This window comes from Mauremys mutica, chromosome 2, assembly GCF_020497125.1.
Source record: "Mauremys mutica isolate MM-2020 ecotype Southern chromosome 2, ASM2049712v1, whole genome shotgun sequence".
Taxonomy (NCBI): domain Eukaryota; kingdom Metazoa; phylum Chordata; order Testudines; family Geoemydidae; genus Mauremys; species Mauremys mutica.
In genome coordinates this window covers 288431980-288454261 of record NC_059073.1, presented here as the reverse complement: position 1 = coordinate 288454261, position 22282 = coordinate 288431980, and the positions used below count along the sequence as shown (strand labels likewise).

General features: G+C 48.5%; 1 protein-coding gene across 4 annotated transcripts in view; it reads left to right on the top strand.

Moving 5' to 3' along the window:
- The window catches only part of GJC2 (gap junction protein gamma 2), a 133540-nt gene that overhangs the window by 54924 nt on the left and 56334 nt on the right, over positions 1–22282 (top strand). For 3 of the 4 annotated variants that reach the window (XM_045003610.1, XM_045003611.1, XM_045003612.1), the window contains one exon: positions 327–425. The gene's annotated coding sequence lies outside the window, so the exon portion shown is untranslated. Of the gene's footprint in view, positions 1–326; positions 426–9393; positions 9515–22282 lie in introns of those variants that run through there. The other variant, XM_045003613.1, reaches the window with a different exon arrangement.

The window sequence follows — 22282 nt, the reverse complement described above, 5'->3', positions numbered from 1 at the left end:
ATAACATTCTCTGCAGGTCATTTGACAGAAGTGCAAGAAGGATATTCTTTTACTGGTGTCCAGCCTTTGTCTTTTGTTATGGTGGTTTTGTAGTAGCTACCCATGATCACATGCCCATGAGGTGATTTCTCTGTCAGGAAGAAGTGAATGAAGCAAGGGGCAAAACCTTTGATTGAGAAATTTGTACTATTCTTGGCAGTTCTGCAGATGGAACAATGAGGCCCTTGAGAGTGGAATCTGAAATGATGCCTCATAGTGCTTGGTGGGGAGAGCTGCCTGCCTGAACCCAAAGAATGATGAATTGTCTTTCTTTTTTTTGTTTTTAGTACTGAAGTCACCAACAGCAGTGATTTTTTCAAAGCTTTCCGGCTATGCAGTGAAGATCTGCAGCAAAGAAGCAGCTATTTTTTTCCTCTCCGTGAAAGGTAGGGAACTCCTAATAATTCTGTTAATAATATACAGCTCCATGTGTATCTCAGGTAGGAATAAAATATGGTTTTCACAGCAAGGGGGCACTTCACACTTTAACCTTTGCCTTTGTGAGATCCCAAGGTATTGACCCTTGTGATATTAACAAGATTGGGAAGCGTGAAATTTGGCTTACCTTCTGTTTTTCCTTATACCAACTTTCAAAGTCCATATAATGTCTTACGTTAAAGATGAGTTTAAGCTGTAGAATTGAGACTCCGGTCTGTATTTTCAATGCCCCCAAATTTGGATCTGAGGTATTGGTTCAGCCCATTAAAGAGATGAGAATGGGTGGGAACTTGATCCAGATCTGAAAAAGAACTTGGGTAAGATTTTCAAAAGTGCCTGAGTAACTTAGCAGCCTAACTCCCAGTGAAACTCAAAGCTTTAACATTTTTTAACTAAAGTCTATTTCCAAAATTGGGATCTGGATCCAAATTTGGCTTTCAAACACGACGAGCAATTTTCTATGGAAAAAGATCCTGGGAATGGCTCCCCTACCCTGTATAGTCAGTCCAGTTTCCATTGTCTTTCTCCCAGGCATCAGCTGGGTCGAGAAACAAAAGCAGGAAAGCTGGATTGCAAAACCACAGGGGCAGGTACCTGAAGCTATTGTTAACGCCTCTTGTTCCGTTGACTAGGCTTCATATCAATGGTGCCATTTACAAAACAAAAGGAATTTTGAAAATTAAACGCTTGTGAAAATGTCCTTTTGAAACTTGGAGGTTTCAGTAACTTTTGTTGAAGTTCAGCTGCAGAGCACAAAGAAACTGTGTGTGTGTGAGAGAGGGACTCACCTGTTGTATCACGTCTTTAGGACAGTAAGTATCAGAGGGGTAGCCGTGTTAGTCTGGATCTGTAAAAGCAGCAAAGAGTCCTGTGGCACCTTATAGACTAACAGACGTATTGGAGCATGAGCTTTCGTGGGTGAATACCCACTTCGTCGGATGCATGTCTGACATGCATCCGAATTCAGGTAGGAGTGATTTTGCGTGCTACAGGTGTCAGAGCTAGTAATCACTCCTTCGCTTCACATGCATCCGATGAAGTGCATCACCCACGAAAGCTCATGCTCCAATACGTCTGTTAGTCTATAAGGTGCCACAGGACTCTTTGCTGCTTTCTTAGGACAGTAAGTTCACCAGGCCCTGGAATATAAGCGTACCTGTACCGCCCATACCACAATGGGGTCCTGGCCTGATTGGGACACTAGAGATATGTTTACAGCCTCCCAGCCCGGGTAGAGAGACCAGCACTAGCTTCACTTGTGCTAGTGCACTGAACGCAGCGGTGTGGCCGTTGTGGCACTAGCCACCCAAGTCCAAGCCCGACTGACCCCTGGGTCTGTGCTTGGCTGGCTAGTCTGAGCCACCACCTGTGCTGTAGCATTCCCACTGCTATTTTTAGCATGCTCAAGCGGAGCTAGCGTGATCTGTCTCCCTGGGCTGGGAAGCTCACTGCTAGTAGCACTGTAGACATACCCTAGGTGCTACTGTGATATCAATATGGCATTGCCAATCCCAATCAGGAATCATGAGTCAGGCCCCCCAAAGATCATGGCATTGGTTTAAAAATCACTTGGGCTGTTTAATCATCTATTTTGGGTAGTTTGTGTTTACCTTGAGGTTTCTGAACCTTCAGGGTGCACTTGTTTTGCATTTATAAGCTTTTCCTCACAGACATGAGGGCTAGAAATTTACTGTTTTTAAAAACATGCATGCTGAGAGTCTCATATAACCACATGACTCCAGGAGCTGAGGCTTTAAGAGAAACATTCATTCTCATGAGACCAGCAATAAAACCACGAGGTGGCAACACTGTATAGATGATGATAAACACAAGGTTACGGCATATCGGTTATATCAGTTGTTCATTCTGCACTTGTTGTAATGTCAATGTGCAGAATAATTCTACCAGCCTAGGGTTTTAAAAAAAAAAGAGAATTTCAGGTGCTCAATCAATCACACAATGGCTTTTTGGAAATCAATTTAAAGTTCCTATCTGGCCCCCATTACTGTCATATCTGAGCATCTCGCAGTCGTTAATGGGTTCATCCACAACATAGTGTGGTAGGGCAGTTCTGTTATCCCAGTTTTACAAATGGGAAACCGAGGCACAGTGAGGCGAAGTGACTTGCTCATGTGGTCACACAGGAAACCAGTGACAGAGCAGGAGTTGAACCGAGGTGTCCCAAGACTAGTTCCCTAATCACTGGACCATCCTTCTTCTCCCAGACAAAAACTCATTCTCTTTTCCTCTCCTCCCTTCCCCAGTTCTCCCTGGACCAAACATGGCTGTATAAGCTGTGGCCGCAAAAGGGAAAAATCAGGCATTGTCTGTGCAGACAAAAGTGTGACCTAGCTGCCTCTGTGTGTCATTAGTTACTAGGCACCCACAATGAGTGTGCACCCTATTTTGGGCACTTCGACGTTGGCTGGCCCCGAACTGGTCTGTGTAGTGCAATGGTGGATTTGCATGTGTGGGATATGTTTATGGGTGATTGTATTCCTTTGGTCTTAGCTTGTCTTGCAGCGCTGTGAAAATAAAATGAAAGGTCTCTTATGTGAGTGTTCATGCCTTGTTGGGGAAACCCGGCATTTGGGTACACAAAATGACGTGTGCATGCATATTTTTGCAGGTAGAACCTAGTCAATGGGCCAGAACCTATAGTTCTGTTAGTGCAGGGGTAGGCAACCTATGGCACGTGTGCTGAAGGCGGCACGCGAGCTGATTTTCAGTGGCACTCACACTGCCTAGGTCCTGGCCAACGGTCCGGGGGGCTCTGCGTTTTAATTTAATTTTAAATGAAGCTTCTTAAAACATTTTTAAAACCTTATTTACTGTACATACAACAATAGTTTAGTTATATATTATAGACTTCTAGAAAGAGAGCTTCTAAAAACATTAAAATGCATGACTGGCACGCGAAACCTTAAATCAGAGTGAATAAATGAAGAGTCAGCACAGCACTTCTGAAAGGCTGCCGACCCCTGTGTTAGTGGGTAATGCTGCCTGATTGGGCCCAGCGTTTCTAAAGGGAAAGAAGGTGAAATTGGAGCTCTAGCCGTAGCCAATATGAATAGATGCCTAACTTAACCTCCTACTGGTGGTTCCTGCCTGAATCTCTTTGCAGTGATGGAATGAGGGCGGGTTCTTTAAAGAGCTGTCGCACCGGTGAAAGCCGATGGACAGGTGAGGCAGAGCAAGCAGTGCATTTTGGGAATGCATTTCACTTTGGACTCCCATGCCAAGGGGATTATGAAGCACTGATGTAGATAGGTCCATTTGTGTTCCTGGTGAGCTTGATTCTCCACTGCCTTTCCCCTGTGGAACCGCTTCCCCTGGGCAAAGTGGTGGTGAAATGCTACCCTGCTATCTGGCGGGTGTTTTACATCCACGGCACAGTGACTTAGCAGAGGGTAAATGACTATATCAGGAGGTGCAGAATGAGGCTCACATATGCAGTATTGGCAACTCTCATGTTGTTTGGTATTTCTTCATAAAACCCCAGTTTTAGGAATCATGTGAACATGATTTCAGCTTTCATGAAAAAAATATAGTTTCTAAACTTCCTGGTTGCAGAGAAAAGCATGAAAACATGACCCGCTAACGCCTCAAAAACCAAGTCAAATAAAGAGGACCCAACTGTTTTAAAATATATTTTAAGTAACCTCATGAATTTTAAAATGATTTCATGATTTCTGAGAGTCCGAGGCATGATTTTGGAGCTCTTGGGGTGGGCAATTGCATACATTGAAACACATTAAGTATGTTTTCTCAAGCACTGATACAGCAAAGAACTTAGTTTTAATATATATCTTGGGGTGGTTTTAGGCTGATTTTTCTCTTTCACCAGTACAACTCTACTGACTCCAATGGAGTAAATTTCGATTCGCATCAATGGGAAAGGAGAACTGGGCCCATTTAGTAATAACTTTAAAAATAACATAGGGCCATACCCTTAGAGTCATCTACTTTATCCTTCCTCAGGGAAAGAGAACAGATCCTCAGTACACCCTAAAGCAAATCCTGGAGGTCTTTATTTATCTTCACAGTACTTAGGCCAAGCAGTGAGTACTATAAATACCTCTGGGTCTCCATTATAGTTTCATGTCTTTGCCTGTCTCTTTCTTACAAAGCTTAGTAAGAAACAGCCACGTGAAGTGCATGAATCCAACACAGATTGTGTGTAACCAAAATGACTTAGATGGATGCAGGGACGGAATTTTCCTTCTGTCTTTGGGATTGGTCCCAGAATGTTTATGCTTTCTAATTTGTGGGGGGAGAGGGGGGGTTGTGGTTTGTCAGGTCTCTCTCCAAAGCAGAAATGAAAAAAAGATGTGCCCTGGCCCCAGGCTTCTGTTCCAACGGACAAGTTTCTGCTGCATCAAATCATCAGCAGTGAAGAGCGTGCTGTGTATCGGACCAGATCCTGTGTTCTCTGAACATTCAGCCTCCCATTTCAGTCACAGTGTTGGGTCATGCCTGCGGACGCTTGCTTTTCCCTTATTTATTTCCTATTTCTAAAATTCCGCCCTCTGGCTAAGGGCATAGTAACAGACCTGATTAAACACACATGCAAATCTGTCCCTGTTCAGAGGCAAAAGAGAGAACGGTCCCTACAACAACCAGTCCTTCCCCTCTCCATTAGCCAGGCATACACTTTTCACCCATTTGTCCGTTTCATCCACTGGATTTGTCTTTAACCAAGATTGTAAACGCTATGGGGCAGGACTGTCTCACAATCGGGGCCCTCTCCATCCTTTCTTATAATGCTGAAAAAAAGAGATTAAGCCTTAAAGATTTTCAAATTTGAGTCTGCTGGACTCAGGCGCACTCAGAAATCTGCTGTCTGTCATACACGCAGCAGGCAGTGTGTTCTAGTGGTTAGAAGCACTGGCCTGGAAGTCACAAGGCCTGGCTTCTGTTCCTGGCTCTGCCACTGACCTCCTGTGTCACCCTGGTCAAATCACTTTGCTTCTGTTTTCCCACCCTTTGTCTGTCTTGTCTGTTTAGACTAAGAACTCTTTGGGGCAGAGACTAGCACAAGGGGTCGCCAGTCTCAGCTGAGGCTTGTAACCGGCAATACAAATTAAAACACACACAGGCAAAGGTGAAGTTTCCACAGGTGTCTAAGGTCTGACTTTACTGCACACAAAGTCCAACCTCTGACTGCAATCTTCCGACCACACACAAATCAGTCTGACCAGGGTCAGCAGGCACTCGGGACCAGGCCCTAGGACCCTGCTGGGGGACAGGTCAGAGCTCGAGTCCCGCTGTGCCTCTGAGAACCAGGTCCAGCAATTTAAACCCAGTGCAGTGTGGACGCTCTAACATGAACTTGGAAACGCTGAGTTTATGAGCCTGGGTCCCACAGACCCGGGTTTACAGTGCATGTACACAAACCCGAAAAGGGCCCATGTGATCCATGAGACTCTATCTTCTTTAACCCCTCTGGTGATGGCTAGAAGCTGATGAGTCCATCATGCTCCTGTGTCAGATATAAGACTAACTCCAGCCGTTGCTTATACACACCAGATGTGTTCACCATAAGATCCTTTGATGCTCTGCCAGGTAGGGTGACCAGATATCCTGATTTAATAGAGACAGTCCCAAAATTTGGGCCTTTGTCTTATATAGGCGTCTATTACCCATCACCCCGTCCCGATTTTTCACTCTTGCTGTCTGGTCACCCTACTGCCAGGTGTGGCTGAAGTTCATTTAAATGAGGTGTTTTACACACAGTGCCTCCTAGTGGCTGTATGGCATAATATGGATTAGCATTCCATTACACAGCCCTCTATAGCATTGGCCAGTGGTTCCCAACCTTTTTGGCTGGTGGGCGCCAGCCGAAGGACCACAGCAGTGGTGGAGCACCCACCGAAATGCCACCTAATTTCGGTGGCATTTCGGCGATGACGCCGCTTGCCATTGACAAGCGACGTCATCGAGAGGTGTCCCCGCCAAAATGCCGCTGAATTCGGTGGCATTTCGGCAGGTGCTCTCCCGGGGGCCAGGGCGCGGGCGCATTAAGATGCCATGGCATCCGCGGGCACTGCGTTGGGACCACTGGCATTGGCTAACACAGGTGGGTCTTGGAACTCAGGCAGTAGAGGCTCATGGATTAAGATCCAGAGAGCCGAAGTTCACTGCTCGTAGTCCACCTACAATGGAACATGATGCATCCAGATTACAAGTGCTTGTTGCTTACAACTGGTTCAAGCCACATAATTTCTTCTTACAACTGTGTGTTACTGTCCCTAGGAGGTAATAATTAGAGATATACCAATCTCCTAGAACTGGAAGGGACCTCAAAAGGTCATCAAGTCCAGCCCCCTGCCTTCACTAGCAGGACCAGTTTTTGCCCCAGATCGCTAAGTGGCCCCCTTAAGGATAGTGCTCACAACCCTAGGTTTAGCAGGCCAATGCTCAAACCACTCAGCTATCCCTCCCACAGATGCAGCATCTGTGTTGCCAAATATATTTGTGGCCAAAAGGAGCTTTTTGGTGACACAGACCCTAGAAATGAGGGTGCGGTCGTCAGATCATTATATACCTCTTGCAAATATATGTAGGCCCAGATTTTCAAATGCAGGCTACTAATTGTGAGCGCTGGGAGCTCATTTTAACACCACAGGCCACAATTCCAATTCAAGTCAATGGGAGCTGCAGATGCTTTGTACCTCTCTATAACAGGCCCCTTAAAAAGCTGGGCACCCAGAATTTGAAGCCCCCCCAAATGTAGTGACTGATCCTGAAACCATTAGCTCAGTTTCTCCAAGTTGCACCCACTGAGCCGTGTAATTGGCATAGCTGCGTTTGGTGATGCGCAGTGTCTGCTTTCTCTTCATGACAGCTGTGGTTCCTTCCACAGTGCAACAGCTTCCAAAAGCTAAAGAGATTTTTCTTTGACTGCAGCCAGGAAGGCAGTCAGTTCTTACAACTGCTTCAAGGCTTGGCTTCCGGCAGAAGCAGATCTAATTTGTCATCCAGCGGCTGGCCAAAGCACTGTAAAATCCTCAGACTCCTCCTGCGTAGAGAACAAACAAACCAAAGGGAGTTCAGCTGAGAGTGCAGGGACTGATTCTCCAGTCACTTACACTTGGGCAGAGTGCGTGTACAGCAATTAGTGTTTTACACCTACTTTGCGCTGGTATAAATGATGACACCACAGTACCTGGGAATGGAGAATCCACTATGTCTGCAACACTGACCCTGCTTTTCAGTACAGACTTCCTTTGTCTGATGTTTTCTGGGGTGGAAACACATGCTAGAGCTCAGGGAGGCTGAGTTCCTGATCCTGCAACAGGATCCGCACAGAGAGAGCTTTATGCTTGCGCAGAGTCTGTTGAAGTTAGTTGGATGCTGTTCAGATGTAAGGATCTAACCGCTGGGATACATTTGCAGGATCAGGGCCATAGCTCATAGGTGATTATGTGGGCCCCAGAGGCTGGCCCATAGAAAGGATATAAACCCTGGTAGTACAGACAGCTGATGGAGATTCTCCTTTAGCCCAGATGGTACAGACGCATGTTTTAGGAGCCAAGAGACAAGGTTTCTGTCATTACAACTGGCTGTGATTGATGATTTGTGATGATCCCAGTGCTGGTTGCCGGGATGAAGCACTGAGATCCCTCTCTGTCAATGCCAAGAGGATAAAACCTGCCCAGCTTAGTTACCTCGAATCTGATGGCCAAATTGCCACATGGCATGAGGCAGCCCCACAGGCAGGACCTGACAGGGATGTAAAGTTTGTTTTCCCCCTATGGAAAGCTACTGGGGGAAAGGGGCAGGATTCCCGCTGTAGAACCAATGGGGAGTTGTTCCTCTTCACCAGCTCTGGGGCTCCATGATCCCTCTCTAGATACTGGCCACCCTGGCTCCAGTGCTCAAGCCCTGTCTGCCAACAGCGGAGCCGGGACCTGCTGGCTATGGCACAGTGCAAAACGGAGCCATGGGAAAGTGAATGCGGCCTCGGTGGGAGCTAGAGCTGGCGGGTCACTTTCGGGTGGCATGTCTCGCCATCAGAAAATGCCGATTAGGTAAAAGTGAGAAGTTTCACAGAAACGTGTGGCCTTTGACCATGACGCGTTTGGAAATGAAAACCAGCCTTTCGATCAGGGCGCTAGGTTCCATTTTGCCCTGTTAAGAACGGGGCCGTTTTGATTTTTTTCTCGCTAAATGGCTTTTCATTTCAGTTTTGCATTTGGCATCGGGCAGTGTAAAACAAAACCAGTGTCAAATCAGAATGAAACATTTGGATGGACCCAAAATACAACTTTTTTTGTGGGTGCGGAACTTTGGCTCACAGAAAATGTTGATGTTTTTTGTTTTCCTTCCAGAATGGAAGAAATTTCAAAATAGTAAAATTCCTCCACAAATGAAAAATCTGGTTCCTGCACAACAGGAGCTGCTGTGCACTCAGCACTCTGGAAAATCAGGGCCCTTAGTTAGGTGCTTGAATATGCATTTAGGAGCCTAACTTCAGGTCCCTGATTTTTTTATTTTTTTTTAAATAACTTGGCCCTACATCCTTAGTTTGACACCTAGATAAGTGGCCTGATTTTTTTCTGAGGTACAAAGGGCTCTGTGCTGTAACTGGAGTCATCACATTGTCATTTTTCTGGGTGAATTTCAGAGCAGAGTATAACTCTTGGGGGGAATTGGCAAAGGAAAAAAGAACCCTTTGTGTCCCCAGTGGAAAGGAATTTGCAGCACGTCTTCTTGGTGTTTACTCAGTCCGTGAGTCAGCCTTCCCATGCCCCGCTCCTATTGGAGCGATCCTCTCTATCAGGAAGCTTTCCCCAGCCAAGCTCCAGCGTTAGTCTCTCCAGGCGTGTGCAGCGGGAAGAGAGATTGATTTGAAGGAGGGGAGGAAAAGAAACAGTTTGAAGATCTGCCTTTGCGGGCTGTTCCTATCTAAGTTCCCTGGCCAGCAGAATCCGTGAAGCGGGAAAGTGTGTGATTCTTTCCCTGCTGGGAACGAAGATACCAAAGCCAAGAAGGATGGGACGGTTTTGCAGAGCGCTGAGTCCAGGAATTCTCAGTATGTTGATTTTCTTTTCCTAAGCTGCTTTTAGCCTGAAAGTGCTGCTGATTCCTGTACAGGAGCTTTGAAAATTATCCCCCTCTTGAGCCAGCTCTGCCAGTGCTCAGACATCTCCTATCTTCTGTCTTTATGTTACTTCCTTTTCTCTCTCGTCAGGACATCTGCATGGGAACAGAGGGCCCAATTCTCTATTGCTCTGCACCTTGTGCCATCAATCACACCAGTGCAAAATGCAACCGTTCCAATTTGGTAGCATTTTATATGCACTTTACCCTGGTATAATCAACTCCACAAGGTGCAGGGCATGAGAAATGTGGCCCATTTCTTTGCTGCATAGTGGGTCCTCCAGGTGTAAGTGCTGAGTGCCCCCAACTCCCATAGGCTTTGAGGGTTTGGGGTCTGATCTGGCGTTTTCTGAAGCCAGTGGAAAGACTCCTATTGACTTCAAGGGGTTTTGGATCAGGCCCTGGGCCTGGTACTTGTTCCCTGCTAGAAGTCACGATCCCCAGTGACTTCAGACACATCTGCGGATTGTGACTTCGCTGATTGCAAGGGAGCTAGGGTGACCAGATGTCCCGATTTTATAGGGACAGTCCCAATATTCGAGGCTTTGTTTTATAAAGGCGCCTATTACCCCCCACCCCTTGTCCCGATTTTTCATACTTGCCATCTGGTCACCCTACAAGGGACAAAGAAGCCGCAGGAGTGGTAGGGAGCCCAGATCAGTTAATTCTGGACTATTACCAAACAGGAGGCGAGGCAGACAGAAAGCACCTCTCTCCACACCGTTAATAGAATAGTCCCGGGAGGAGGCCCCAGCAGCTCTGTAACATTAGATTTCCGCACCTAGAAATGACAAACGTGCATCTGGAAGCACTTAGTTTTCAAAGGTCTTTTTCTGCTAGCGGGTAACAGCTTGTTGGGCTTGAAATGCTTCCGTCTGAGGAGCTGAGCGCCCCGCGTTGCTGGGAAAGGGGGAGAGAACTGGCTTTTAGCGCTGCTGGGAGAGGTGGGAGGAGACTCTGAGAAGCTACCAAGGGGCCCAGTGCCCCCTGCATGCTGTTGAGCCAGGGGCTGCTCACTGGGATCGGAGTGGGGAGAGTTCAAATTAAGTTATAGTGAGACAAAGCCACCTGTCTCTTGAATGAGATCATCCACCTGGAGTCCAGCACACTTTGAATCACCGTAACTTTCCTGAGTGTCCCTGTGCAGACGGAGCCTTAGAGGAGCTTTCTGCTGGTCCTTGTGAGGCAGAACATCCTGAGTCACTGGCGTCCTCTGCTGCCACCATTCAAGCAGCCCATCCCTGTGCGGCAAAACACGTAAGCGTCGGCTTGACTTTTAAGTCCTTGGGACTTAAGCACAGGGGGTCTGGTGGACAGAGCACTGGCCTGGGATTCAGAGAACCTGGGCTCTATTCCCAGTTCTGCTGGCTGACCCTGGGCACGTCGCTGCACTGTTCCGTGCCTCAGTTTCCCCGTCCGTAAAACGGGGATAATGATACGACTTTCCTTTGTAAAGCACTTGGAGATCCATGGGCAAACCGAGCTAGGGGATATTATTTATTATAAAAGTTCAGCATGTCCTGAAGTGTGTTGCTGAACTAGAGCCTGTAATTGTCCTTGGCAGGGAAGCCTACTTGACTGCTTAAGGAAGCAGCTTGTTTTCCTCCTTGAATAACATGATTCATGTGGTGACTGCTCTGCACAATTTCACCTCTTCCTGTACAAAGAGCTGTTCCTTGTGGGTCCTGTGAGATGACAAAGTGCAGCTGTGACTGGGCGGCTTGAAAGAAGCAGCCCCCGAAAACTGGCTGTTCCTGTGTTTGAAAGTGGTGGACAGATCCCTCCAATGTGGCCTTAAAGACAATGGGCCAGACGCACAGCCGGCGTAAATCGATATTGCTGCACTGACTTCCGTGGCGCGATGCTGATTTACCCCAGGCAAGGAGCTGGCCCAGTCCGGGTGTGCTGGGTAACATCTTCCAGATGCAGGGATGGGCCTCGGCCGGCCAGCCCCCTGCACACCCCATTTCTGCTGGGAGTGTCATGTGTTGGGGGTGTTGCTGGAGCTGGTATCCCAGAGCAGTGTGTGTGCGCACCACAGAATGCAGCGACAGAGCTCAGTGGGAGAGGGGATTTCAGAGGCGCAGACACTGGTGGGGGTGGGGAAGAGGTTTATTCAGGGGGAAGTGAGTTGAGAGGGAAAGTGGATGAGCTGAAGGGAAAATCCACTTGCAGCTGCTGGGCCTGGGGGACCCTGCAAGAAGGGCCTTTGGATCCTTCCATCAGACTCTTGCTCTCTCCTACACCATGGATGAAGCTGGAGGTTCAGCTTCTAAACCCTGGGGATCTCTCACCATGTTCTGTGCAGACCTTGAGGCTCCACCATACAGAAGGCTTTTGCCTCACCGCTGGTTCCTTGGACTCTCCAGCTCTGTTACCGTGCAGTTATGGTGCCCCCCGCTCTGGCCTCCTCCGCCTCCCTCTGCGGAGGACCCACCACTGCCGCTGCCTTCAGTGGGCTCCCATTTTGCCCACGGGTGTCAGTGTTTGGAGCTGTGATTAGCGGTCGGGAGGTCCTGGAGCCTCAGGCCATCAGAACGGCCACTAGCAAGCGGACCTGTTTAAAGAGGCTCTCCTGTGGAAATGGTGAGACACCGCAGACCATGCGAGCTAGTGTTGCTCCATAGCACAAAGCCCATCCAGAAACCCTGTGGATTTCATTCCCCCTGGCAGGATATTTTTAAGAATTCTGCACTTTACAATCAATGTGGGGGTGGGAATCGAACTGCCCCAGTGAGTGTGATCGCTCACAAACGTGTCTTCTCCCTCGCACTAGGGTAAGGCAGAGGAAACTCAGTTGAACTGAGCTGCGCTGAGGCAAAACCCAGCAGAGGTCAGAATCAGTCCCAGATCCTGGAGTTGGATCCACAAGTGGATCCTTTTCCCCGTTCTGAGCCCCGCTGAAAGCAATGGGCCAGATCCCCAGCTGGTGTATGAACTGGTGTAACTCTGTGGAGTTGCGCTGAGTTCCACCACCTGCAGATCTGCCCCACTGACTTCACTGGGGCTCTATCCAGACACAGAGGGTGACCCACAGGCATCCAACGTGAGATCAGGACCAATGAATGTATTTAGGGCCTGATCTTGAGAGGTGTTGAGCAGTCACAAAGCCGTGAGCAACTCTCAAAAACAGTCCCTTGGAATCCGCCCCATCTGTGCCTTGTTCTCTGGAGAGGTGGGAAGCATGCACATATACAAACGTGCATATCATAAAGTAAAGTAAGCCCGTGCTTCCCACAAGTGTCCCGTGTTGTCCTCTCTAACGTGAGATGGTGGAAAAACTCAGCCCGAAGATGGCCGGGTTTATGGAGTGCGTAACCATGACATTTCCTAAAGCTACAATGCTTTTTTTTCCCTTCAGTCATGGATTTTTTTCCTTGTGGGACTCAGCTTACGCTCTACATTTTTAAGCAGTAAGGAATGTGCGTTAGAAACGGTCATCGGTAAAGAATCCAGAGATCAGAGCTCATGCAATGTGTTACAGTAGGAGATACCACTTCCTAGCTTGTGCCTCTAACCCTCCTGGAAAAGATCTATAGAATTTAATAGAAAATAATACCTTTTTGCAAAAGGTTTCTTTTATTGATAATTGTTCTTATAGAGCATTTTTCATCAGTAGCTATCAAAGTACTTTGTTGTGGAGTTAAGTATTGTCATCCCCATTTACACATGGGGAAACCGAGGCACAGGGCAGTAATGTGACTTGTCCAAGTCACCCAGGAGGCTAGTGGCAGAGGCAGGAATACACCCCAGATCTCCTGAGTCCCAGTCCAGTGCTCTACCCACTAGATCACACTGCCTCCTTTTAAAAAAACATTGTATAGGATTCAGAGAAAATTCTACCCTGGCTATAGGATTCTTTAGGATGGCTCCCAAAATCTATAGACGGAATCTCATTCTTTATTATATTTTTCATTCTCTGTTCAATTCTATAGGAGTTTAGAGTTGATTCTTTAGACCCTATTACATTTCTATAGAACCCTGTTGGTTACATGCCAATTAAAGGATTCCTTTCCTTAAAGGAAGTTTTATTAGCAGACATTGTCTTTGGAAGGGATGATGTGACTTTTCAGTTGTGTATTAGGGACCTGCTCCAGGAGTTTAATGAGCTTTGGATCAGATTCTTGCAACCTATATTTAAAGAAGTAGTGTGGTCCTGTTGTGCACAGAACAGGTACACCTGTACCCTGATACAACGCAACCTGCTATAACATGAATTCGGATATAACGCGGTAAAGCAGTGCTCTGGGCAGGGGGGGGGCTGCACTCTCAGGTGGATCAAAACAAGTTCAATATAACGCGGTTTCACCTATAACGCGGTAAGATTCTTTGGCTCCCGAGGACAGCGTTATATCGGGGTAGAGGTGTATCATGTGTTTCTTTCCTTGTAATATGTGATCACTGCTAAATGGGGCACTGCCTAAGGGAGTGAATTGCTCAGGGAGACAAATTGTGGGTTTACAAAGCATTTAATTAATCTCTAGGTCACTGGTGCAAACCCAGCTCGCGTTGGCAGTAATTGAAGCCTGTCTCCAGCCGAAGGGTGTTCATTGACTACCATTCAATGAGCTGATGGACCTCTATTCCGTTTCTGGCAGACCAGTAGCTATCTTCAACCCTCTGGCTCTCCTGGACTCTGTGCAGGTGTTGGAGATCAGAGCTTGTGCAACTTATTACAGTAGGAGATACCACTTCCGAACTGGTCGCTTTAACCCTCATGGAAAAGACCTATAGAATTTAATAGAAAAAATACCTTTTCCGTCAGTTTTTTTTATTGACTATGCTAGTTTTTTACATAGCACTTTTCTTCAGTAGATCTCACTTTGTAGTGGCATTAGATATTGTCCTCCTCATTTATAGATGGGGAAACTGAGGCACGGGGCAGCGATGTGAAGAAAAGTAAAGTAAAAGTTGCAGATGCTTATTGGTGTGTATGTGGCCCCTGTTCATCTAGTGTCATGAGCACTTCCCCTCCCATCCTGACTGAGCCTAGGCTACCCGAGAGAGGATCCATGCAGGTCAGAGTTGAGACACTTTGGCAGGGCATCAGGGGTGAAGATTACACTGCTATCTCTGGTTCTGTACATATTCTCCACACCCCAGAGCCATCAATCCAGCATCTCCCCCCAGTGCTATGAATTCACTTTAAGGGAGAAATGAGAGAAGTCTAAATGTGGACCATATCGTTGCCTTGGGGGCATATGTCTAAGACAACTCTGGCCTGATGGGAGGTGCATGCATATCTACATTAGGGCCAGAAGCTGGATTTGCATCGAGTCCAGAGAGATTGTAGTTGTCAGCAATGACTTCTTGGGTCCTCCAGAGAGCCAGGCTTCCTGCATCTTGCAGTGCATTTCCCTGGGTCATTTCCACATTTTCTGAACCTTAGTAATCTCTGCTGGTGCCTTAGCAATGAGAGCTCGTAGGTATTTCCGTAGAGTGAATCTGGATTCTTTCCATGTTTAGGCATTTCTCCTCCTCCTTTCACTGCTCCCAGACAATCCGAGTGAATAATCCACCTCCTTCCTGGCCATTATAACCTTGGAAGCACTGAGGCATTCTTTCCGGAACACTTCGGTGACACACTTCTCCAGATCCGAATCTCCTATTAGCTTCGTGCCACGTCTTGAGAACAGGCAGCCGGCCCATTTCACTGCAGCCCAAAATGTGCTGCCATGGCAACCTGCCAGGAGCCTGAGGCCCGCATACCGTTTGCATGAAGTGGAGCCAGATGGCAGCCGTCCTCTTGAATGTAGAGGGGTTGCCCCAGGTCCTATCTTACAATGCTCGGTCTTGAGCCGAGCAGCCGGCAAAAGGAATATAGTGAGAGGTGTCTGCCTCACAGGTGCTGTAGCCTTTCTTAGATGTTCGTAAAGCGCTTTTGAAGACGAAGAAGGCAGTACGCTGGTGAAGTGAAGTGCCGTGATTGTGATGCTTGAAGGTTATCGTCTGAAGCTCAGCCGACATGGGCCTTGATTCAGCCCAGCACTTACGTAAACAGATTCATAGATCTGAGGGACAGCAGGGACCATTAGAACCTCTAGTCTGTCCTCCTGTGTAACACAGGCCAGAGAGTTGGATCCAGTTACTCCTGTGTCAAGCCCAATAACTTGTGTTTCACCAAATTATATCTCCCAGCAAAGCATCCAGTCTCGATCTGAAGGCATCAAGAGATGGAGAAGCCACCGCTTCCCTTGGCAGGGACGGCCCTGGCTTTTTTGCCGCCCCAAGCAGCAAAGCAGGGGTGGGGGGGAAACCTGCGGTGCGGCCGGAACAGCAAAGCAGGGGGGGAAAAAAAACTTTTGGGGCGGCCGGAGCCAGGGTGCAGGGGGACTCCCTGCACTGCAGACATGCCCCAGCTAGCAGGGGGAGGGGGAGGGAGTGGGGGGAGAGAGAGAAGGGGGGCGGCCAGGGCTTCAGCGGGGTGCTCGCCACGCAGCCCCGACCGCCGCGCCGCCTGCTGGGAGGGCTCCGTGCCGCTCCAGTAGGTGGGGAGGGAAGGACGCGGGCTGCCAGGCTTGCTGCAGACCTGACACCGGCTGGGGCAGACGGCGCGTGCAGCCCGCTCCCAGCAGGGCGCTCCCCTCCTCCGCGCCACCGTCCCCTACAGAGTGGCCGGATCGGTGAACCAAAAAAAAAAAGCAGCCGTGCCGCCCTAGGATTGGGTGGAATGCTGCCCCGTCGAACCTGCCGCCCCAAGCATGAGCTTGCTTGGCTAGTACCTGGAGCCGGCCCTGTCCCTTGGTAGTCACTTCAATGGTTAATCACCCTCTCTGCAATCAAGTTTGTGCTTATTTAAGTACCTGTTTGAATCCCTCCCTATTCAGGGCTTACGAGCTGTGCTGAATAGAGATGGCCTTAAGCATGCGCTTAAAACTCAGCATACACTTCAGTGCTTTGTGTAGCTGGGAGCTTGGTGCGGGGGAAACACAAACATTTCCCAGAGTTGCTGCTGTGGTCTAAATGGAGTTGCAACTTACCCCCACCGGTGAGGACGTGTAACTTCAGTGCTGGGGTGGTAGTGAGGAGGGCGCAGCAGGGCCCAGCAAGGGGCCCCAGCAGAGGGAGTCAGTCCTGGGGAGCAGTATGGAAGAAGGCACGTGGGAGGAGATGACGAGGTTGGTCGCTGTCTCGGGCTGTGCCCTGGGGCACTATGTAAGCTACAGTTGCTCCTTCCATTCCAATGCAGGGCCTTGTCTGACCTGCCCCACGTGAACAGCCCTCTGCATGCCACCAACACCCCTCTATTGCCATGTGAGTGCAATGGCCTCTAGGGGGAAAGAAACCGCCCAGCTGGCGTGCCAGGGGGGGCATGGGGACTGGTCAGAGAAGACTCATGGCTTGGCACCTGGCTTGTGATGCCACTACCTAAACCAGAGGGTAAGCAGACAGGAGAGGACCAGAGGCTGAGCAGGGCTGGGTGAGCGCAGGGCTCTGAGGTTACGTCTACACTGCAGTTCGACACCCGCGGCTGGCCCGGGCCAGCTGACTTGGGCTCCCTGGCCGTTTAATTGCGGTGTAGACACTGGGGCTCGGGCTGCAGCATAAACTCTGGGTCCCTCCCACCTCACCGGGTCCTAGAGTCTAGGCTCTAGCCTGAGCCCAAGCACCTGTAGCAAGTTGAACATGGGCCAGCTGTGGGTTTTAGCCGTGCCCTGAGAGAGCTGTCAGCCCTTTGCCAAGAGCCCTTAGGGGAGCTGTTGGCTGTTTAGCCAGCAGAGGGAGCTGCTATTAGTGGATCTGTCAGCTGTTTGATAGTGGGCTGGGGGGACCCTGCATGTGTAACCCACACACCTCCTGGGTCTGGTGTTCTGTCCCTTCTACTGGCACTGAGACTACTTAGAGAGAGAGAGATTAATGAGTCTGCTCTACAGCCTTAGCTAAGGGCCATATGGCTTTTAGCTCATGCATTTAGCTCCAGAGATCCCAGGTTCGATCCTGCCCACCGACGACTGGGGTCTGTCGGTGCTACACATGGGCATGGAGCCATGTGAGGTGCATCCCTCAGGAGCCCTAACTGAAGCCTGCATAGACACAGCGTTAGGTGATGGCGGACGCCAGCAGCACCCTGTGTCGTAAAGTCCAGCTCCCAGTGTGTACAAGGCAGCACAGCTATCCCCATCCACAGGCACACAATGTGCTACGCAGAACAAGTAGAAATCCTGGCCCAGTTAAAGTCGATGGCAAAATTCCTATTTGACCCCAGGGAGCCCCTGCAATATCCACTTAAAACTAGTGGGAGTTAGAGGTGCTCACCCCATGAGGATTTGACCCTATGTGGATAGTCCTAGGATAATTGCTCTGCCCGGGAAAATAAATTAGCATCTGGTTTAATGGTGTTGGAGCTGCTGGAGAGGATAGGTGGGCTAGGGAACTGGGGAACATTTTCAGGAATATTTTCTCCTGGAATTTGAAAAATTTCAACCAGCTCTAAATATTTCGTGTCCTTCATAATTTCCAATGGGACATTTAGGGGTAAACCTAAAACTTTGCGATGGCTCCGGCAGTGCCTGATTCAGCTTGGCGCTGAGCACCTCCTGAGGAAGACACAAAATGGCCGCTGCACCCTTAGCCATCCAGGAAGTCACTCAGGGCCTCATGCTTCAGGCCCGGGGGTCTCACTCCGGCACTCAGTGAAGTAAATTGAAAGACTCACCCATGGATTTCAGGCCCTTACTGACCATTTGCCTGGCTAAGGATACGGACGCTGCAATCTCGTGCCTCGCTGACTGGAGGCTGGTGACATCTGGAAGAGGGAAGGGCGATGTTTCACCTGGAGCGAGTTTACAGTAATGTAAAAGGTGATCAATTGTCTGCCCCCACTGTCTGCTCCCCCGCCCCCCCCAGGAGTCTCCACTGATCTCACAGACTTTATAACAGCAGGCACTGGGGTGAGATATGCAAAAAGTCTTAACTCTTCTGGCAAACTCACAAAATCACCCGCTAGCTGAACAAAACATAAAAAGCACGAGGGAGCGGCAGGTTCTGCCCTGACCAGAGACGGAAGGCAGGGGCGTGATTCGACTCTCCAGTGTCCATTCCGGGATGCAGAAATGGGCTTTGCACTCACTGTGGATCGAAACCCCAGCCTAGGAAGTAAAATGACACCGCTGCTCAAACGGAGGGAAGCAAAGGAGCCCTCCCTGAGATTCCTAGGTAGATGGGTGCTGTTCCAGAGGGCCAGAGCGAAGGCTTCATTCTCATTTAACCCCAAATTACCACTAGGTGGGGCACTGTCCTCCCCTAAAAAGAGGAGCACCCTTCAAAAATTTCCCTTGGGCAAAGCTACTTCAGTGAATCCAATTTAACAGGGCTGGGGTGAGTCATGGAGGGAAAGGGGCATTTTAATGACATGACAACTGTGCTTTATAATTCTGCAAGCCACCAAATGTACTTTTAGAACATGCTTTCTTAGGTGGTTTTCAAAAAGACAGGAAATCAAGGCAATAGATAGCCAGCCAGACTGTGTCTCTGTTAGACCGACCACATCTTAATTGTAGGAGAGCTGGACTACTGAATAATGTATTCAAGGCCAGATGGTCAAAATAACTCTGCTCCCAAGAGCTCCCTTGTAGGTACATATATAAGTGGACGAATTTTCAAGAGCCCCTGACTCTCAGTTTCCCATTAGTGAACGTACCTGATTTTCAGCAACTAGCACCCAGCGTCTCCCATTGTTCTTACACTTGTAAATCTGGCCCTCAATGAATGTAGCTCTTTTTTCTGTTCATAAATTGCTCTCGGACAGGCTGTGATTTTCATTACGTTCTTGCTCTTTTGGAATTTTCCAGCCCGGCATGCACCTCGCCACACACACTGATCTATTCCCTTTGAGTGCTGGCTCTTCGCAGTGTGTAATTGACCACCGGCGTCCGTTGGTATTTTTTTCCTCCCAGATTGGACGACTGAAACTTTTACAAATGGGAGAAGGAAAAAGGAGAGATTTCCACGTGGGATGCCGAGCGCTTCCAAGGCGAACCCTGAACCAAAAATATTACTTGCCGTGGAAAACTCATAAAAGGGGATAGCACATCCTTCCAAAATGAGTTCTTGGGACTAGTTCCTCGGATGATGTGAAGCAGCCTAATGCCAATGGAGCTCTGCCAATTTATACCAGCTGCAGATCTGGCCCCTGGTTTTTATTTGAACAAATGTTCACAGGCGCTTTTTTTCCAGTATTCTCCTAATTCTGCTGTGGATCCTGACACAACAATTAAGGTCCTTGGGGAAGTCCTTGTTGCCAGAACCCCAAATCTAAAATTCTAATTTGTTATATATTATACACACATACACACATGAGAAATAATATATGGAGAAATTAGATGAAGTTATATGCATTTTCACTGCACTCATCGCCATAGTATCTAGGCACTAATATCTATGATTAAACTTGAACAGTCAGGTTTTAATCCGTTGCTAGAGACAGTTAGAACTGAGGAACTTTTACATGAGGCCTGAGGGTAGATTTAAAACAACAACAACAACACTTTTGACCAATATTCTTAAAATCCATGTCAACTTTTGCTTAGTTCTGAGTTTTACAAGCGTCTACTTTAGCTGAAAGGAGGGAAAAGCATCTTCTAAACAACCAGAGGCAAGAAAGACCTGATCCAATGCCCACTGAAGTCTGAAGAGTCTTTCCATTGACTTCAGTTGGGCATAGGTGTTTTTCCAAAGCTACCAGAAGAGTCTACATTTCAGAACACTGAGGCCTGACCAAATTTGAATTTAAACACACCCTCTCATGCACACTTTTATTGTCATCGCTTTCCTGTCCAGGACAAGGCGATTGCTTGTTCTGCCCAGCTGTTTTCTCAGCACGCTGCAGACAGAGCTAGTTAACCCAGTCTGCTGCACATGTTAAAGTTCCAATTTCCTTTCTGCTGCAACTGTTCTTTTCCCCCCGAAGTGCTTGCAAATCGCTGAACTGAGCCCGCTCCGTCCTGAGGGTGTGGAGGACGTGCTGGTCAATGTGCTGTCGTGTTCGGGCACTAATTCATATGGGAGGTTTGTGACTCGTTTGTCTGGCTAATCTACGCGATTCCGCTCCTTGCCATAGCATCTACGGCCTTCAACTGCGAAATCGTTTGTTTTCCAGTTATTGCTATTTCTATTAGAGTAGCGCCTAGAGGCCCCCACTGAAATCTGGGCCCCGTTGTGCTAGGCGCTGTACAGACAGTGCCCGGTCTGCAGAGTTTCCAGTCTAAATAGATAAGCCAGAAAAAAAAATTGGAGAATTGAGGCGCAGAGAGATGAAGTGAGCTGCCCAACGTCAGGCAGGAAGCCGGTGGCAGAACCAGAGCTTGAACCCAGCTCTCCTGAGTACCTGTCCCAGGCCTTAACCATCCTTCTTGAACTCATGTCTTACTTAAATAGCATTGCACTGTAGGTCAGTGCAGCAATGAACCAGGTCACCCCCTGCTAGCAAGAACCAGCCACAGGGCCGGAGAGGTTGGAAAAGTGCATGAGGTTGCTCTCATGGGAGCAAGGCCTTGTCAGCTCTATGTAGCTTTGCTACCCCCACAGGTACAGAAGCTGTCTGCAGGAATGGCTCCTGCCTCTGCTCTGATCCACAGGGCTCATGTACCCTTCTGCCACCTCCTTTTTGTGTGAACTGAGCAAGTCATTTCACCTCCCAGTGCCACAGCTTCCCCATCTGCACAGTGCAGGGTGACACGGTGTTTGCCCACATCTGTAGAGCGCTTTAAGATCCGGGGGAGAAAAACTCTATAGAGAGGATAAGCATCGTTGCTTACGGCTGCCAGGTTATAGCACTTTTCCAGGACATTGGTTAGAATCCAGCTCAGGATGTTAGTGATCCATCCAGTGACAGATCCTTGGTTGATGTGAAACGAGTCTACTAGCTTCATTTCATTTCCCAATGGACAAGCATCACTGAAACCACCAGTGCAGTTGAACCAATCACCTCCTTTGTTGGCCAAGGATTGAATAGGCCTGATGACTCAACTCTCCTTTCCTCCCATGAGGTGCAGGCTGAGGCACATTGGGAGGACAATGTGAGCAATCCAACATTGTTGTTGCTTGAGGGGTACCTGACCAGCGGATAAATGGTGGCTGTCATTTTCCAGGACTGTCCCTAGTCCCCTGAAAAGAAAGTGAACCTCTTTATCCCTGAAATAATTATTATGGGCGAGGAATTTCAGCTTTGCGTCGTCCCATGCTGTGATGTATCATGCAAATTGACACAACCCATTATGTTGTCTGAACAGTGGCATTCAGGACACAGAGCGTGCTCCTCAGCTGTGAAATCTTACAGCTGTCTGTACTGCAAAAGCAAATCCACGGTGGATCTGATGGCGATGTCAGGGTTCAGGGCTTGTATTTAGAAGACAATGGGCACACACAGAGATTCACTTATCAGCAGTGTGCTGCTCGCTTGCTGTTCAAGGGAGTATCTCCACTCCCCTATGTAACTATTCCTCCAAGGGCGTCCAGTGCTGAGAAGAACGGGCAAGACGCACGAGGATGGGAGGCTGCATTTCAATGAAGCATTGTTGAATTAAAGCAAGGCGCTGCATCCTGATTGGCTGCAGCGAGAGGTGCCCACAGTCGGACCACTACCCTCCAGCATAAGCATTTTCTAAACAAAGGGGCAGAAGGGAGAACCAAAGGCATGTGTAAGTGTGAGGCTGCAGCCAAGCTGAGCCACCCTCAACTAAATCAGGGGCTCTGAAATACA